This window comes from Castor canadensis, chromosome 7, assembly GCF_047511655.1.
Source record: "Castor canadensis chromosome 7, mCasCan1.hap1v2, whole genome shotgun sequence".
NCBI classification, from domain to species: domain Eukaryota; kingdom Metazoa; phylum Chordata; class Mammalia; order Rodentia; family Castoridae; genus Castor; species Castor canadensis.
Window position 1 is genome coordinate 91,043,538 of NC_133392.1, and position 14,518 is coordinate 91,058,055.

General features: G+C 42.7%; 1 protein-coding gene across 4 annotated transcripts in view; it reads left to right on the forward strand.

Moving 5' to 3' along the window:
• The first annotated feature begins 649 nt into the window (after positions 1-649).
• The window catches only part of Lpar3 (lysophosphatidic acid receptor 3), a 59,969-nt gene continuing 46,100 nt past the window's right edge, over positions 650-14,518 (forward strand). For 2 of the 4 annotated variants that reach the window (XM_074079571.1, XM_074079572.1), the window contains exon 1: positions 650-770. The gene's annotated coding sequence lies outside the window, so the exon portion shown is untranslated. Of the gene's footprint in view, positions 880-14,518 lie in introns of all 4 variants that reach the window. The other 2 variants (XM_074079573.1, XM_020184075.2) reach the window with 2 other exon arrangements.

A 14,518-nucleotide genomic window follows, 5' to 3' on the forward strand; every position in this document is an offset into this window, starting at 1 on the left:
GCAAGAACTTCTCACCTTGCAAAACTTCCTTCATGTTGTTTTGCAGTCCAGCGAGCGAGAACTAAGCTTTTATGACATTTGCTTTACTTTGCATCTTTCTTCTTTCCAAAAAGTGGGTCAACCAACGCTTTGAAAGCAGTCATGTCCAGGACTATTTATCCTAGAAGGCCAAGAAGCCTCTTACAAGCAGCTTACATATGTTTCTGGCTAGGATAGGTTCCAGGCCAGATGCACATTCTTGACTTCTGGGGGTTGCCTGCACCTCACATAGCTTAGTATCAAGCCCTGCCCTGGCAGGAAGCCTGCCTCCTACAGGTGGTGGCTGTGAGATGTGCGTCCTGCCACCCCCAAGCCACAAAACAAATGTCCCTTGTTCCCCCGCGGGGCGGGGGGAGCAGAAGCTCCCTCCGAAGTATGACCCTGTAGGGCCCGCGGTGCTAGCATTCCTTAGTGGGAGCGCTCCCTGCCTCGGGGCTAGCCAGCCTCCCGGGGACGAAGTCCCAGGCCAGAGCGGCCTCTGCAAAAGAGCTGTTCCGGGGCTCCCGCAGCCCCCGCGCGTGGGGATGGAGGCCTGGCCAGTGGGGGGCGCTCTCCGTGGGAACACTGGACGCGCCCGGCGAGGCGGGGCCGGGCGGGGCGGCGGGTCCCTCCATCCCCTCCCTCGCTCCGCCAAAGTTTGCTTGGGTTCCGGGCGCGTCGCCGCGGCCGCTGGAGAGGAGGTGCTCGGCCACCGTGTTGTCCGCTGCTCCTCCGCGCCCGGCCGGAGCCAGGTACCTGGTGGCCCCGTCGCGTCGCGCTCGGGCCCCGAGGGCATGCGGCAGCCGCAGGGACCCCGGCTCCCGGGCTCGGCGGCGCGGGCGAGCGTGAGCGGTGAGTGAGGTGCGGTGCGGGACGCTGGGGGCGGACAGAGCCGCGGCGGGCTCTCCACGCGGGGCGCAGGGCTCTCCACCGGCCCCAGCCCACGGCTTGCAGCGTGGGCCCCAATCCACTCCAAAATCCGGGGACAGAACTTTCCCGGCGGGTGTGTGGCGCATCTTTCCCTTCCTCACTTTAGTTTTAATGGGAGCAAAAAGCTATGGGGATGCAAAAGCCGGGGTTGTGTTGTGTCGCCTTGGCAGAGATGCAGAGAGCGCCGCGCACTCTGCGCCCGGCACAGGTGCTGCTTTTCGGAGGTGACAAACTCAGGTTCCCCCGTGGGGCCTAGAGAGGTGGCATTTTTCAGCTTTCACTACCCCCGTGCGGTGCGATGATGTGTCCGATGAGAAAGCTTGAGCCACGCACAGCCGTGTAAAGATTGGGGCAAAGTGATTATTAACGCGCTTGTAACGCTGATCGGAGTTGTGCTGGACGTGTAAGTGGAAGTCCCCGGGGTGCGACAAAAGTGCTTTGTTTTGTAGCACTGTTACTTTATTGCCTTCTGTCAGCAAGTTGCAGCTACCCAAAATTGCTTAGAAATTTCTCAAGCATGTAATTTGAGAAGTGACTGAATATTGGCAACAATTTAGTCTTATGAATGTAATCATTATAAAGGCTCCCCAAAGCAATTTTTTTGTAAGTCAGTTTTTTTTTCTTAACTTAGTAATTTTGACAAAATGTTTCCCCCTTAATGTGTTATTGTCATTGGAACACTTTTTTCCCTCTTCATTACCTGGTCTTGGAATGTCACTTTAGAAGTAAAGGGCCTGCTCAACGTTCCTACTTGTCTTTTCTAAGTTGGAGAGTAAAGTGAACTTCAGTCACAGACATGTCGTCTTTGCATGTAGGTGACAATTCCATGCATGCTTGCCATTTCATTAATGCATGAGCAGTGCATTACTAAGGAGCATTTTGGGGCTTTCCTGTGAATTATCAAAAGTTGCTAGCCCTGCTTCCCATGAGACAGTGCATCAAAGTTGTGTGGTGGTCTAAGTCCAGTGAATAGAAATTTTCTCTTTTTTGTCCACAAGTGATAGTTAGAAACACACAACCTTGGCTCTGTTAAAAACATACTTATCTAAACAAAGGGCCATTCTAAAGAGTCCAGCAACCAAGCCTTGCCAGTGGGGATTGTGTACTGGTGATAAGCTTCCAGAGCTCTCTCTTGGAAAGCCTTGGGACTGTACGCACCCAGTGCTATGTAAGGACCTGGACATCCAACCATCTGTACAACACTTGTATTGATTGTCACCCCATCTAACTAGTAAAATAGATCATTTTGGAATGTTTTCCTATTTCTCTTTTTTGTCTTTACAATTCAAAACTTTGAAGCTCTGATTTAGTTACAAATCTCGCCAAGGCATCCACCAACTACAAGATTCTGAATCTGATCACATCTCTGTTAGGTGTCTGGCTGTTTTACCAGATGGCTGATAGAACAGATCTGCATGCATTTTCTATGAATGAAAACATTAAATATATGAATTTTTTGCATGTTTATCAGCACTTACTGGAGATGCTACATGTTAACTTTTGTCTCATTTTTCAAAACACAGAGAAACACACGTACACAGTGTTGTAGCCAGGTAGCAACTGAGGCACACACTGTAAAACAGTTGAACACTCACGCCTCAGGTTGGCTGCTTCTCCTTTGAGTGTGCCAGATTCCTGCTGGGGGGTGGGAATCAGCCATAACTTAAGCCAACCTCTTATTTCTTTGGGCTGGAGCAAGGGGAATCAGTATAACTCAAGTGGGAATTCCTATAAGTCAAATTACCCATTAGCCATTCTCCTTTGAGTATACATTAGTTCAAACGCTTTCTGACCTGTGATTATACCCAACAGAGTGGCTGAGTGTGATTGCAAGTTTCTAAATGGCAGAAACCAGGCTCAAGGCATTATCAGTGCAGGACAGAGGGAAGACAAGGCTTTGCAGTGAGACTAGCCTTTGTTCCAGCCGGCCTTGTGACCTTGGGCACATTGTTTCACCTTGGCCTTAATTTCCTCATCTGTAGAAATGACAAGTGTATCCACTTCCCAAGATTAAAAGAGAAAGCATTTAACAGGGTCTCTGATATACAGGAAGTACTCAAATGGCAGTTGCTCTCATTCCTTCTAGGTAAATGTTGAAGTATTAACAATTGTGTAAACCAGGATGCAAATGTATATTGTTCCAGCAATGAGTGCACAAAGGTAGATTCCCAAGCTATGGGTGACTTAGAGTTGTTATGCACCCTTGACTTAAGAGCTGTCCTGTTTCCTGGCCACAAACCTTTTGCATTTCTTGCAGGTACCGAGCCACCTCCTCTCTGGCCTTGAGGATTTTGTGTCCTCTGTCTTGGAATTTATATGCAAGTGGAGGCATTTCCTGGAGCTCAGGCCTGCAATGGATGGGAGAGATGCTTGTGAGAGTGTCTGTGCAAGAGCTGAGAGTTTGTGTGCTTTTTACAGATGATGGCCTAGAGACATTTGGAGCACAGGAGTCTGGCTTCCAATGTGAGCTCCTGTGACTTTAAATATATTACTTTTCACCCTTGAAGCAGTTTTTCCATTTACATAATGGGGATAATAATTCTTTTTCTGCCTACCTGTATGAGTTTTTTTTTCTTTTTCTACCTTCTTTCCTTCCTTCCCTCCCTCCCTCCCTCCCTCCCTCCCTCTCTCTCTTCTTCCTTCCTTCTTCTTTCTTTCTTTCTTTCTCTTCCTTCCTTCCTAAGTGTTTTGAAATACACTACGTAGTTGGCCTGATCTTGAACTCATTATGTAGCCCACCTGGTTTCAAACTTGCCTGTCTCAGCCTCCTGAGTCCTGAGATTATAGGCGTGTACCACTGTCCCCAGTTCTGCAGGAGTTATTGATGGGTCCCATTAAGTTACGTACTTGACAGAACTTTGTACCCTGTGAAGGGCCATATAGATGTTGGAATTTTAGTGGGAGGGCTTCCTGATGTGGGCCATCCCACACAGGCCCACTTAACAATGGCTATGTGAGGGTGGAGGATGCTCAGGCAGATGTCCTGTGTATCAATAAGACATTGCTGCAGTTCATCCACCTCGTTCTCTCCTGTCCTTTGTAGTCATACTAGGCCTCAAGGAAGAGATAGTAGTCAGAGGTTGAGAAACTGCTCTGTGTGGAATATGAGAGAAAGATTAATTTCAGGACTGAGGTTACCTAACACTATGTGATCGAAGGCACAGGGCAGAGTTCCAAAGAAGCTTTAAATCCTTCTTACAATTACCTAGACCGCTGTGCTTAGTGAACAAAACCAGAGAGTCAGCTGACCTGCCAGTAGGTCAGGAAGAGAGTGGACGTGGAGTTGGGGCCACCTGTAGCTCCTCCCTCTCTCTACCTTCTTGCTTACTTGGGTCTTAAAGTCCAGCACTCCCCTCCCCTCTGCCCAAGACAATTTAATTACTTCATTTAGTCTGAAAGGTATGTGTTGGTCTTAGCCTGACCATGAGACTAGAAAGGTTTTGACATCCTGGGTTGTACCCAACCCCTTGTCACCACCCCTCTAGGTTCATGTCCTCTGCTTTATTCCTCTTCCCTCTTCCCCTACTGGCTTGGCCTGTGCAGCACTTGACCCCAAGCTCCTGTTCTGTCCACATACAGCCTTGAACTCCTCCCTTACCCATGACATCACCAACTCCCATGCCTCAGATGTGAATCATTCATACACTTCAGGCTGGGCCAGACTGCATGCCACTTGAGAAAGTACCCTTCTCGGTACAGCCTGCCCCACCCTTCCTAAAATTACTGATCTAATTACTCATCAGCTAGTCCAAGTTGTCACTGTTTCCTGGGACGTTAGCCTGGAGGTTCTACTACGCCTTGCCTTGACTCAGTCATGTGCAAATTTGAGGTGTTGACAAGGGTTGGCTTGGCAGGTAGCAGGGTTGTTGATGGGCACATTAGCCCCTCCATGATCACACCCTTTACCCAAAGGGTATGATCATATGCAGTAGAGATAGAAGTGGTGTACTTGCTTTGTGAATGAAGGTTTAAGGCAAGCCCCTGGTCTTTCCTTTAAGCCAGTTTGCTGCAAATCCCACCCTCTGTGGAAATTCTGGAGCTGGCCCACACAGACTTGGACTGTGTTAGTCAAAGGTGGGCAGTGACAACGACCCACAGGCATTGGTAGTGACTACTTTTTGAAAGCCAAAGCAAGGAGTCAGATATTTATGGTCTATTGGGAGAACGTCAACAGATCATTTGCCTCCTGATTGCTTGATGTTTTTAACGTCAGCCTTCTGATTGGGGATTCTTTCTCTGCACAAAAATTACCATATGAGTCTGACAAAAAGAAAATGAGTAGTCTAACCTTTGTTTCCACGAGTCCCACATTTGAAGATTAAACCAACCATGGATCCCAAACATTCAGAGAAAACAATGCACCAACACTGAATATGTAGCAATCCTTTTTCTTGTCATTATTCCCTAAGAATACACTTATAACTATTTATATAGCATTTACATTGTGTTTGGTATTATCTAGAAATGATCTAAAGTATTCAGAAGGATCGCACAGGTTATTATGGCATTTTATGTAACAGAATTAAGCATCCATGGAGTTTGGTAAAATCCACAGCAGTCCCAAAACCAATCCCCTGAAGATACCAAGGGGTAATTATATAATGTTTTTCTATGTCCCTATGGCATTAGGAATTAGTATCAAAGTCTCTCTCTCTCTTTCTCTTTCTCTCTCTCTCTGTCTCTTTGTATATATATATTACATACATAACATACAATACATAATACATAATTAGTACTTATTCTGAATATTTTGAGAACAAATTGTAGGTATTATTCTCCACTACTCTTGAACATTCCAGTATTTTCCTTCCTTCCTTCCTTCCTTCCTTCCTTCCTTCTTTCCTTCTTTCCTTTCCTCCTCCTTCTTCTTCATTAACAAGAGCAAGCACATATGACCAGTGTATGACCCACCAAATCAGGAAATAGACATGGGCTCCAAACTACCATCCAATCCAGAGAGCTCATTAATGTTTAATCAGTTGTCCCCCAACTGTCTTTTGCCATAAGTGATCTGGAATTCATGGTGCATCTCATCACTTCTGAAATGGCTCTGTAGACTTTCCTTATTCCTAAAGTCCTCACAGTTGCTCAGGTCTTGGAGTATAGGTCTTACATCCTGTAAGATGACTTTCAACCTGGCTCGTTGGGTGTTTCCTCAGAACCAGACTCAGGTCTGAAGTATCAGCAGGAATGTTGCAGAATTGAATTCTGCTCTTCTCAGTTCCTCACAATAAGGGAGCGTGATGCCAGTCCATCCCACCACTGGGACACCTTGTTACACTCGTGTCTGCCAGATCTTCCCACCTTAAATCCAATAATTTTTTCCTTTGAAATTTATTGGTGTTTGTGGGGAAGTATTCTGGTCATGTTAGGCTTGTTCCTTATTGAACCTCCACCCACAGACTCACCTTTTATTAATGATTTCTGCCAAGAGTCAGCCCTGGCTGTGAAAGTTCCCAAAGTGTGATTCGTTACTTCCGTTACTCTTTCTACATATATTAGTTGGCATTCTACTATAAAAGAGAACTGAGTTTTCATGTTTTTATTCACTTATATTAGGAAATATTCAGGGGTTTCTGTTGTATTCAATAGATTTAAGTCTTTTATGATCATTATTTATGTTGATGCTCAAACTGTCTTCAGTCTGGCCAGTGGGAACTTTGTGAGGCTTGCTCCTGTGTTCTTTTGACACATGCCTACACTTATCAAGCATTCCTTTATTTTCTGACACCATAGGATTTTCTAGGTTCTTCCTATACTTTCTCTAACTTAGTTCACCCTCCCTTTTAGAGAATGGCCTGGTTTTCTTTCTACAATTGTGCATGTTTAAGGAGTATGACATGATGTTTTGAGATAATTATTTTTATATCTAATACATACATACATATATATATACACACACACAGTGAAATGATTATTACAGTTAAGCAAATTAATATACCCCCTCATCTCAGGTAGTTTCTCTCTGTGTGTGTTTGTGTGTGTGTGTGTACATGTAGAGTTACCTAAAAATCTGCTTTCTTGGAAAATTACCAGTATACAATACAATATCTTAACAATAGTCCTCAATAGTTTAGCACAGTGGAGGGGAACAGGGGAAAAGGGAAGATACAGATCGAAAGGTGAAAAATTGTAGTTATATAGGATGCAGGAATCTAGAAACTCAATGTTGCAACATGAGTATGGAATGAAGACACTAAGATACAGAGGACTGATAAGCCCATTGTTACTAGGTATCATTGCTTCTAGATTGTTCAGAAGACAGCTAGGAAATAAGTAAACAAACAAATAAATACATGTATATATGCACACATATACACATTTATAAATTTTTCTACAGCAGGCATGTGTTATAAAATCAAGCATTTCATACCTCCAGCTTCAACACCCTGGGATCTTTCTGTTCTTTTCCCTTTATTTATTTGTGCATGCCTTTTCTGGCAGTTAGAAAGCCAAATTCTGTTATCTTCAATATTTTTACTTGTTGCCTGAAAGGTACCAATCTCCCTGTCATGAAGGCCACCCTGCCTGCTCTGCGCCTTTTGTCCTTGGCTTCCAGGCCTGGTAGCCTGCGTCCCTCCCTGTGCAGCTTCTTCATCAGCCTGTGGTCCCTCCAGGTCACCGCTCTGCATGGCTCCCAACCACAGCCTGTGACTGTGCACTTGCCCACACTCCACTGTATCGTACTGCCTTCTCAGCCATGTGTTGACTGCTCTGATCTGGGAAAGGGGGAAAAGAGAAGGAAAGGAAGAGAAGATGGTAAAGGAAGGAAAGTAAAAATAGAAAGAGTATATATATTTTAAAATGCACATTTTGATATGCATTGGCATATTGCCTTCCTCAAAAGTTTACATCCCCACCAACATTTTATGAAGGTGCATTTTCTCTACATCCTTGTCAACCATGAGTGTTACTCGCTTGTTTAGGTGATGTCAATCTGACAGCACTTCCCTTCGTTCACTATTTCAGCTCTTACCATACTTACTCCCTGTCTTTTACTCCTATGTCTCATTTCACCTGCATTTTTCAGCTTTGGCAATGCTGATTTCTTGTGTGCACGCTGAGTGTGTGAATTGTGGCAGGGGTAGCAGCATATCTAGTTTCTACCCAGGAGATGCAGCTGCTCCCCAACTTGTGACTGTCGTTAAGTGTCTCTAGATAGTGCCAGGTGTCTTTGGGAGGAGGGCAGGATGAGCTATTTGTGTAACCCATTATTATAGATCATGACCTTTGTGAGGGCATTTTTATATCCTTTTAAATGTCTTTGCACATCTCTGTCTTTGCATTGCTTATCTTGAACAGTAAGGAAGTGTTAACTGACAGGGCAGAAATTGGATAGTCTCTACCATAACAGGATCAGTGGAACTTGTCCTTTACATCAACTCTCTATAAGTACAAATGTCAGGAACATCCAAGAGAGGGAAATTAAAGGAATGACAGCTAGCAATGGTAAATTTTCTTGGGTTGCTACCTGGTCATTACTAGTCTTTCTTAGTTTATTTCCACCCAAATTTCTTATAGCCAGATAATTGAAGTGTATACCCTTGATAAGATGATAGACTGTTTTATTGAGGAAGAAAGTCAAATACTTTAGAAAAAGGTACGTGGTGCTAGATAGATGTAAACCAGGCTGCTTCTTTTCTGTGTTTTTTCTGAAACAATTAGACTAATCATTGCTATTTTCTGTAATGTATTTAGTGTTTCATCTTGACATTTTCATTTAATTACATGGACTTTCCCCTGATAAACTTTCATCAGAAATTTTATGGAGAGAGGCACTTACAAGTTTTTATTGATATTTACCACAATCATATTATGCTTCTTCTAGAGTCAGTAAAAGTTTGCAAAAGGCATTATTCTCATTAGCAGAACAATTCCACATATTTCATTTCTCATGGGAGCAGAGAACTGGCTACCAAAAAGAGGCTGCAATGGTCAGGTATAGTAAAAAGAGCCCTGGGCCAGAAGGAGAGGAGCTGGTCAGAGTGAATCAGTCTCTTTGTGAAGAGAGCAATCCCCCCTGACCGTCTCACCACAGGATCAGATGAGGAAAGTGATGTGAGCTTACTCCAAAGGTTGTTGGGTGGTACACCAATGAGTGTATCCTGATTGGCCACTTTAAGCTACCAGTAGAGTGGTCTAGAGGAAATGTAGTAATGTACAACTCTTAACTTCCAGTGGCTTATGTCTTGATAAACCCATAGTAACTAGAGAATATCCTAGGTTGAAAACACAGCTAATACACCTTGCCTACTGAACATCATAGGTTAGCAACACAGTACGCTGTGAAATATGGGCTGATGCCCTCATGATTGCATGACTGACTGGGAGCTGTGGTTCAACGCATTGAGAGAGAGGATCATGCTATATATTGTTAGACTGGAAAAAGATCAAAATTCATACTATGTTTTCTACTGGAAGTGTATCACTTTTGCACCATTATAATGTCAAAAAAACCATAAGTCATGCCATCATAAGTTAGGAACCATGTGCAGTTAGAATGTTAAACACCAAGTTTTTGGCTGAGCAGGTTAAGCCCTTCTTTCCTGATTATACATATTCATCTGGCACTAAATATTCAGTTGTATTGGAAAAACACCAGCTACTGATTCTGAACAAGGTGGGAAAGGAAAGAAGGCCTTGGCTTTGGGGTTGTTATTCTGGTGACCCACCCCATCTGAGGGAAATGATTCCTCCTTTGGTCTCCTCTTCCCAGTAATCTCTGTTGAGCCCACCCAGCCTTCCATCCCTGCCTTGGGAACAGGCTCAGCCTGGAGCTCACTGGACTTTCTTGTCTAGACCAAGGAGTGGACTAGAGCTTTCCAATTGCTATGGCATTCACTTCCTCTCAATAGCCTAAATTAGATCTTGTCCCCACTTTACCACAAAAGAAACTGAGGTTCAAAGAAGTAAATTGTTTTACTTGTACAAGTCAGCACAAAGAGCATAAGGCACAGTGGTTGCAATAGTCAACCCTGAACCTCAGCAAAACACCAGAGAAAGGGAAAACAAAAGTCCTAGCCAGTGTGAGCTGGACAGAAGCTCTCCATTTCCAACCACCCCGCCAACCTGCGAATGCTGTCCTACAAACAACTGGGGGTTACAGCCGCCCTATTGCAGCCCCTATGGCTGAAACCTTATTCTTTATTGTGGTCCATCATTTCCATCCATCACTGAGCTGAGGGAGGTTGAAAATTCCTGACACTGTATGTGCTGGACATGAGGACTCTCTTCTTATTTAGAACAGTTAGCTTGGAGCTAACTCCAAGCACCTTGGGTTTCTGACTTGCATGAGTGACAGAGGTGTAAGAGATGTCAGGGGTTGGGGGGGATTGTTTGGGGTCATCCACACTGTGGAAATAATTTAAGCAATGGTATTTTTGGTGAAAGATAGTTTAAAGGCAAAAGAAGAGAGGGCTGGGAACCAAGTCTAGTACTGTTTACTGTTCAAGGCTGGCAGAAGAACAAGAGACATGAATACAAAGGACAGTGGGAAAAGACCCAGGAGAGTCCAGTCACAGAGGCCGAGGGAGTGGAGTTTTGAGAAAGAAGTAACTATTGTTAGCAAAAGGCATTATTGTCATTAGGAGACCAAAGAAAAGTAGGACTAGAAGCAGGATTTGGAAAATCAGATTGAATGCACCATAAAAAAATGTGTGCCTATTACAAGCCCAATTCTGTGTTTGTATTTCTAAGACCAGGGAGACAGAAGGCTACCAGCTCTGCTTCCAACAAATTTAGAAGTGAGGTTGAGATAAATAAATATTTAATAAAGTGTGTTGAATGCCAGAGGAGAGGTGCCAAGTATTTCTCAGTCAAAAATTTAAAGAACAGCCTACACTTTCTTTCTACTTATGCATTACCCAAGCATCATTCAGCACAATGTGATCAGATTTCCAGCTCCTTTACTTCCATTCAGCCAGCTAACACATTGACTAAGCATTTGTTGTTCCTGTACTACAAGCTTCTGCACTGAGCATTAGGTTCACAAACATGACTGCTCTCCCCCTAAGAATCTCATGGTCTGTTGGTAAAGGTGGACATAGACATAGAGAAGACTTACATATTGCAGAATCTGAGGATTTTGACTGGATTCTGATTGGAAGGAGCAGGTGGGAGAGCAGAGGCTAAGTACGCAGCACTAGGATGAGGCAGTTGATAGAACAGGGGGAGCTTATTTCTGAGCCCTCTTCTCAGTGCTCTGATCCTCAAGCTTCTTTATCTACTTAAAGATTACATCTGGTTTGTGTCACCAGGGTCTAACAATCATCTACCATTTTCCATCCAGGCTGCAGGCCACAGAGTTTTGTTAGAGAAATTCTTTCTAATTAAAAACATTTTTTAAAGTTTACTTGGAATGAGCCTATAGAGCAAGAGACTTCTGAATGCCCTCCTCAGGACTGGAGGCAGGAGATAGGTCACTCAATGGAGTGAGCAAGGGTCGTCAATATCAAAGCTAGATTAGGAGGAATAGTTTGGGTAACAGTTTTGTGTGTTGTAAATTTCACAGTATAAAGAAATATAATTTTCTTTCCATGGGAAGTTATTTGTTCTAATCAAGCACTTTGAAATTTTCCAAAATATATTTTTACAGATGACAAAGTTCTTTGGACAAGAAAAATATTTCTTTCAACTATGACTGTCCACACATTAAATTTTGACATTCTTGACTCCTTCAAACATTTGAACTACTGAAATGTTATTACTCAATGGTCTAAGGATTATTTGGTATATCATAGGACATAGAGTTACATTATATATAAATATTCATTTTAAGAATTTTGACTAACATCTCTACTTTTATGAGGGTCAAAGGACATGTGTATCTCATCTTTCTAGCTTAGTGAATTAAGACAAAGATTAAAATTTTATAATAAATTAAGTAAGTGCAATTAAAATTTATATTATGTTTGGATGAACTAAGTCAGAGAATTTGCTGGTCACATGAAGTCCATATGTCGTCTTTTATTTAGTTCTGCATGTTTCCATGTCTGCCTTCCTGTTTAATCAAGGGGCTTAAGACATTCTTCAGTCATCAGGAACATCCGGGGAACAATACCTTTGATTATAGTTGTTTATTAAACAAGTCCTAGAGGAGAAGCTATGTGTGTATACCACATACTATAAACCCACCCACTCTATGGGAGAGAAGGGAGTAGGTGAGCTAGCTGACATGTCACAGGCTGTCTGCCCTGCCTGCAGGGCTCATAGATGTGCTCAGACACCATGGCCTGTTTATTCTGCCCCACATGTCACCACCATCTCTGAGCTGAAGATGACCTAAGACCTCAAGTTTCTCATTTCATTAGGTGTTTTCCCAAGCACACCAAATGAGTCCTTGCCTCTCCTCTGTGGCTGCTCCTCTTGGAATTTTTGCTGATGGGTGTAGAGAATTGTAGAGACTTTGTATAGTGACGAACAGAAGCTCTGAGTAAGTTTAGATGCCTGAGTTTAAGATTCGCTTTTAAGAAAATGAGTCACCAAACTTTAGCAAAGTTGAAGCTTTCTCAAGAGAAGTGATACAGTGTAATAAGATAAGGAAGCAGATTAGTAACAGCACTACCTTTACTGACCACCCACAAAGTACACATACTGACTTTCTCCTAGATTATTAGAGGCTTCTAATATTCTATTTTGGATTATATCCTTTATGTTTAATCTGCATCAAATTACTGCTCCTCTGTTTACTTTACCACAGCAAAGAGTAAAATAACTGCTTATGAAACAGGAATGTTATTTATTTTGAAATTATTGCAGTATAATAGAGTTGGTTACACCCTCGCTTTTTTTTTAAATTTAAAAAATGTTTGTTTATAGGATAGTTTTATAGTTGCAGGAAAATCAAACAGATAGTAGTACAGTTCCTATGTTATAGCCCCTCCTGCACACAGTATCCTCCATTATTAAATCTTACATTTTTGTGGTGCATTTATTATTATGAATGAACTGATATGGATGTATTATTTTTAACTAAAGTCTATACTTTAGTCATTTATTATACATAAATATTCATTTTAAGAGTTTTGTCCAGCATCTCTACTTTTATGAGGGTCAAAGGACATTTGTGGCTCATCTTTCCGACCTAATGAGTTAAACAGAGATTAAAATTTCACAATACATTAAGTAAACACAATTAAAAATTAATACTGCATTCGAATAAACTAAGGGAATTTGCTGGTCATCCAAAGTCCATGTGTCACTCTTTTATTTAGTTCTGTATGTTTCCATGTCTGCCTTCCTGTATACTTTAGTCAGATTTCCTCAGCTTTTTTTTTTTTTTTTTACCCAGTGTCCTTTGTCCCATCAAGGATGCCATTATGTTCGGTCATTATATCCCCTTAGACTCGTCTTGGCTGTCATAGTTTCTCAGATTTTTCTTGTTTTTGACGACCTTAGCAGTTTTAAAGAGTACTTCACTTGAGATTTGGCTGGTGCTTTTCTCACGATTAGCCTGGAGTTTGGGGTTTTGGGAGGAGGATCACAGGGTAAGTTGCTGTCCCTAACACGTCATAGCAAGATTATAGACTACAGAACTATTGATGTTGAGCTTGGCATCTAGCTGAAATAGTGCTTATCAGGTTTCTCCACTGAAAAGTCACTGCCTCCCCCCACCCACTTCCCTATTGTAGTCTTTGGAAGGAGTCACTAAGTGAAGTCACTAGGTCTATTTGAGGAATAAGGAGTTATGCTCCCCTCATTTACAATGGAATATCTGTATAATCTATGAGGAGTTCTGCCCAGGAGACTTGTCTGTTTATTCCCAGTGATTTTTTTAAATCCAGTCGTTTATTTATATTAGTATGGACCCATGAATATTTATTTTATACTTTGGATTATAATTCCATATGGCCTTTCTTATGTTTGTTGTTTGAATTGTTTTCACTTTGGCCATTGGGTCCCCCTGTCTTTTGAAGTTGTGTTTCTGGTGTCCACACTCACAGGGGAGCCACCTGTGTAGAACTGCCCTTCAGACCACCAGGACTTGTCTTCTGTGTCTGGTTAAGTTGCTGTTCCATGATAGCAGACATCATCCTCACACCTCAGCCAGCAGGACTTGGAGTCAAGTCTATCCAAGGAAATAAGAGTTGTAAGACCCAAATTAGAGAGTATGTATCCAGAGGAAGAAAAAAGTTATAACGGTTAGCTTCGGTGAAGGTTAGGGGCCAGTGGTCACGTATGCTCTTTAGACTACAATTAACAACTATTTATTGAGAACACGTGTGTTGGGCCTTGTTCCCTGTACTAGAGGTGTATCATAACAACACAAAATCCCTGTATTCCTAAATCTACCGCCTAGTTGGAGAGAGAGTCTATGAACCCAACTCCTTAGTGTCAGACAGTGAGGAGTGCTGTAAAGAAAACAAGAAGGCATCAAGGGCAAATGGCATAAGTGCTGCCTGGCCGGGTGGAGTGCTTCTTAGAGAGGCAGGGAGAGGATCTCTGGTACAGTGATGTTTGTGCAGGAATGAGGTAGAGAAATGAGCCTTCTGGGTGTCTGGGGGAAGAAGCTTCTGGACAGAAGGAATGTCAAGTGCAAAGGCCTTGAAAATAATGGCTAATGTGAACTTCA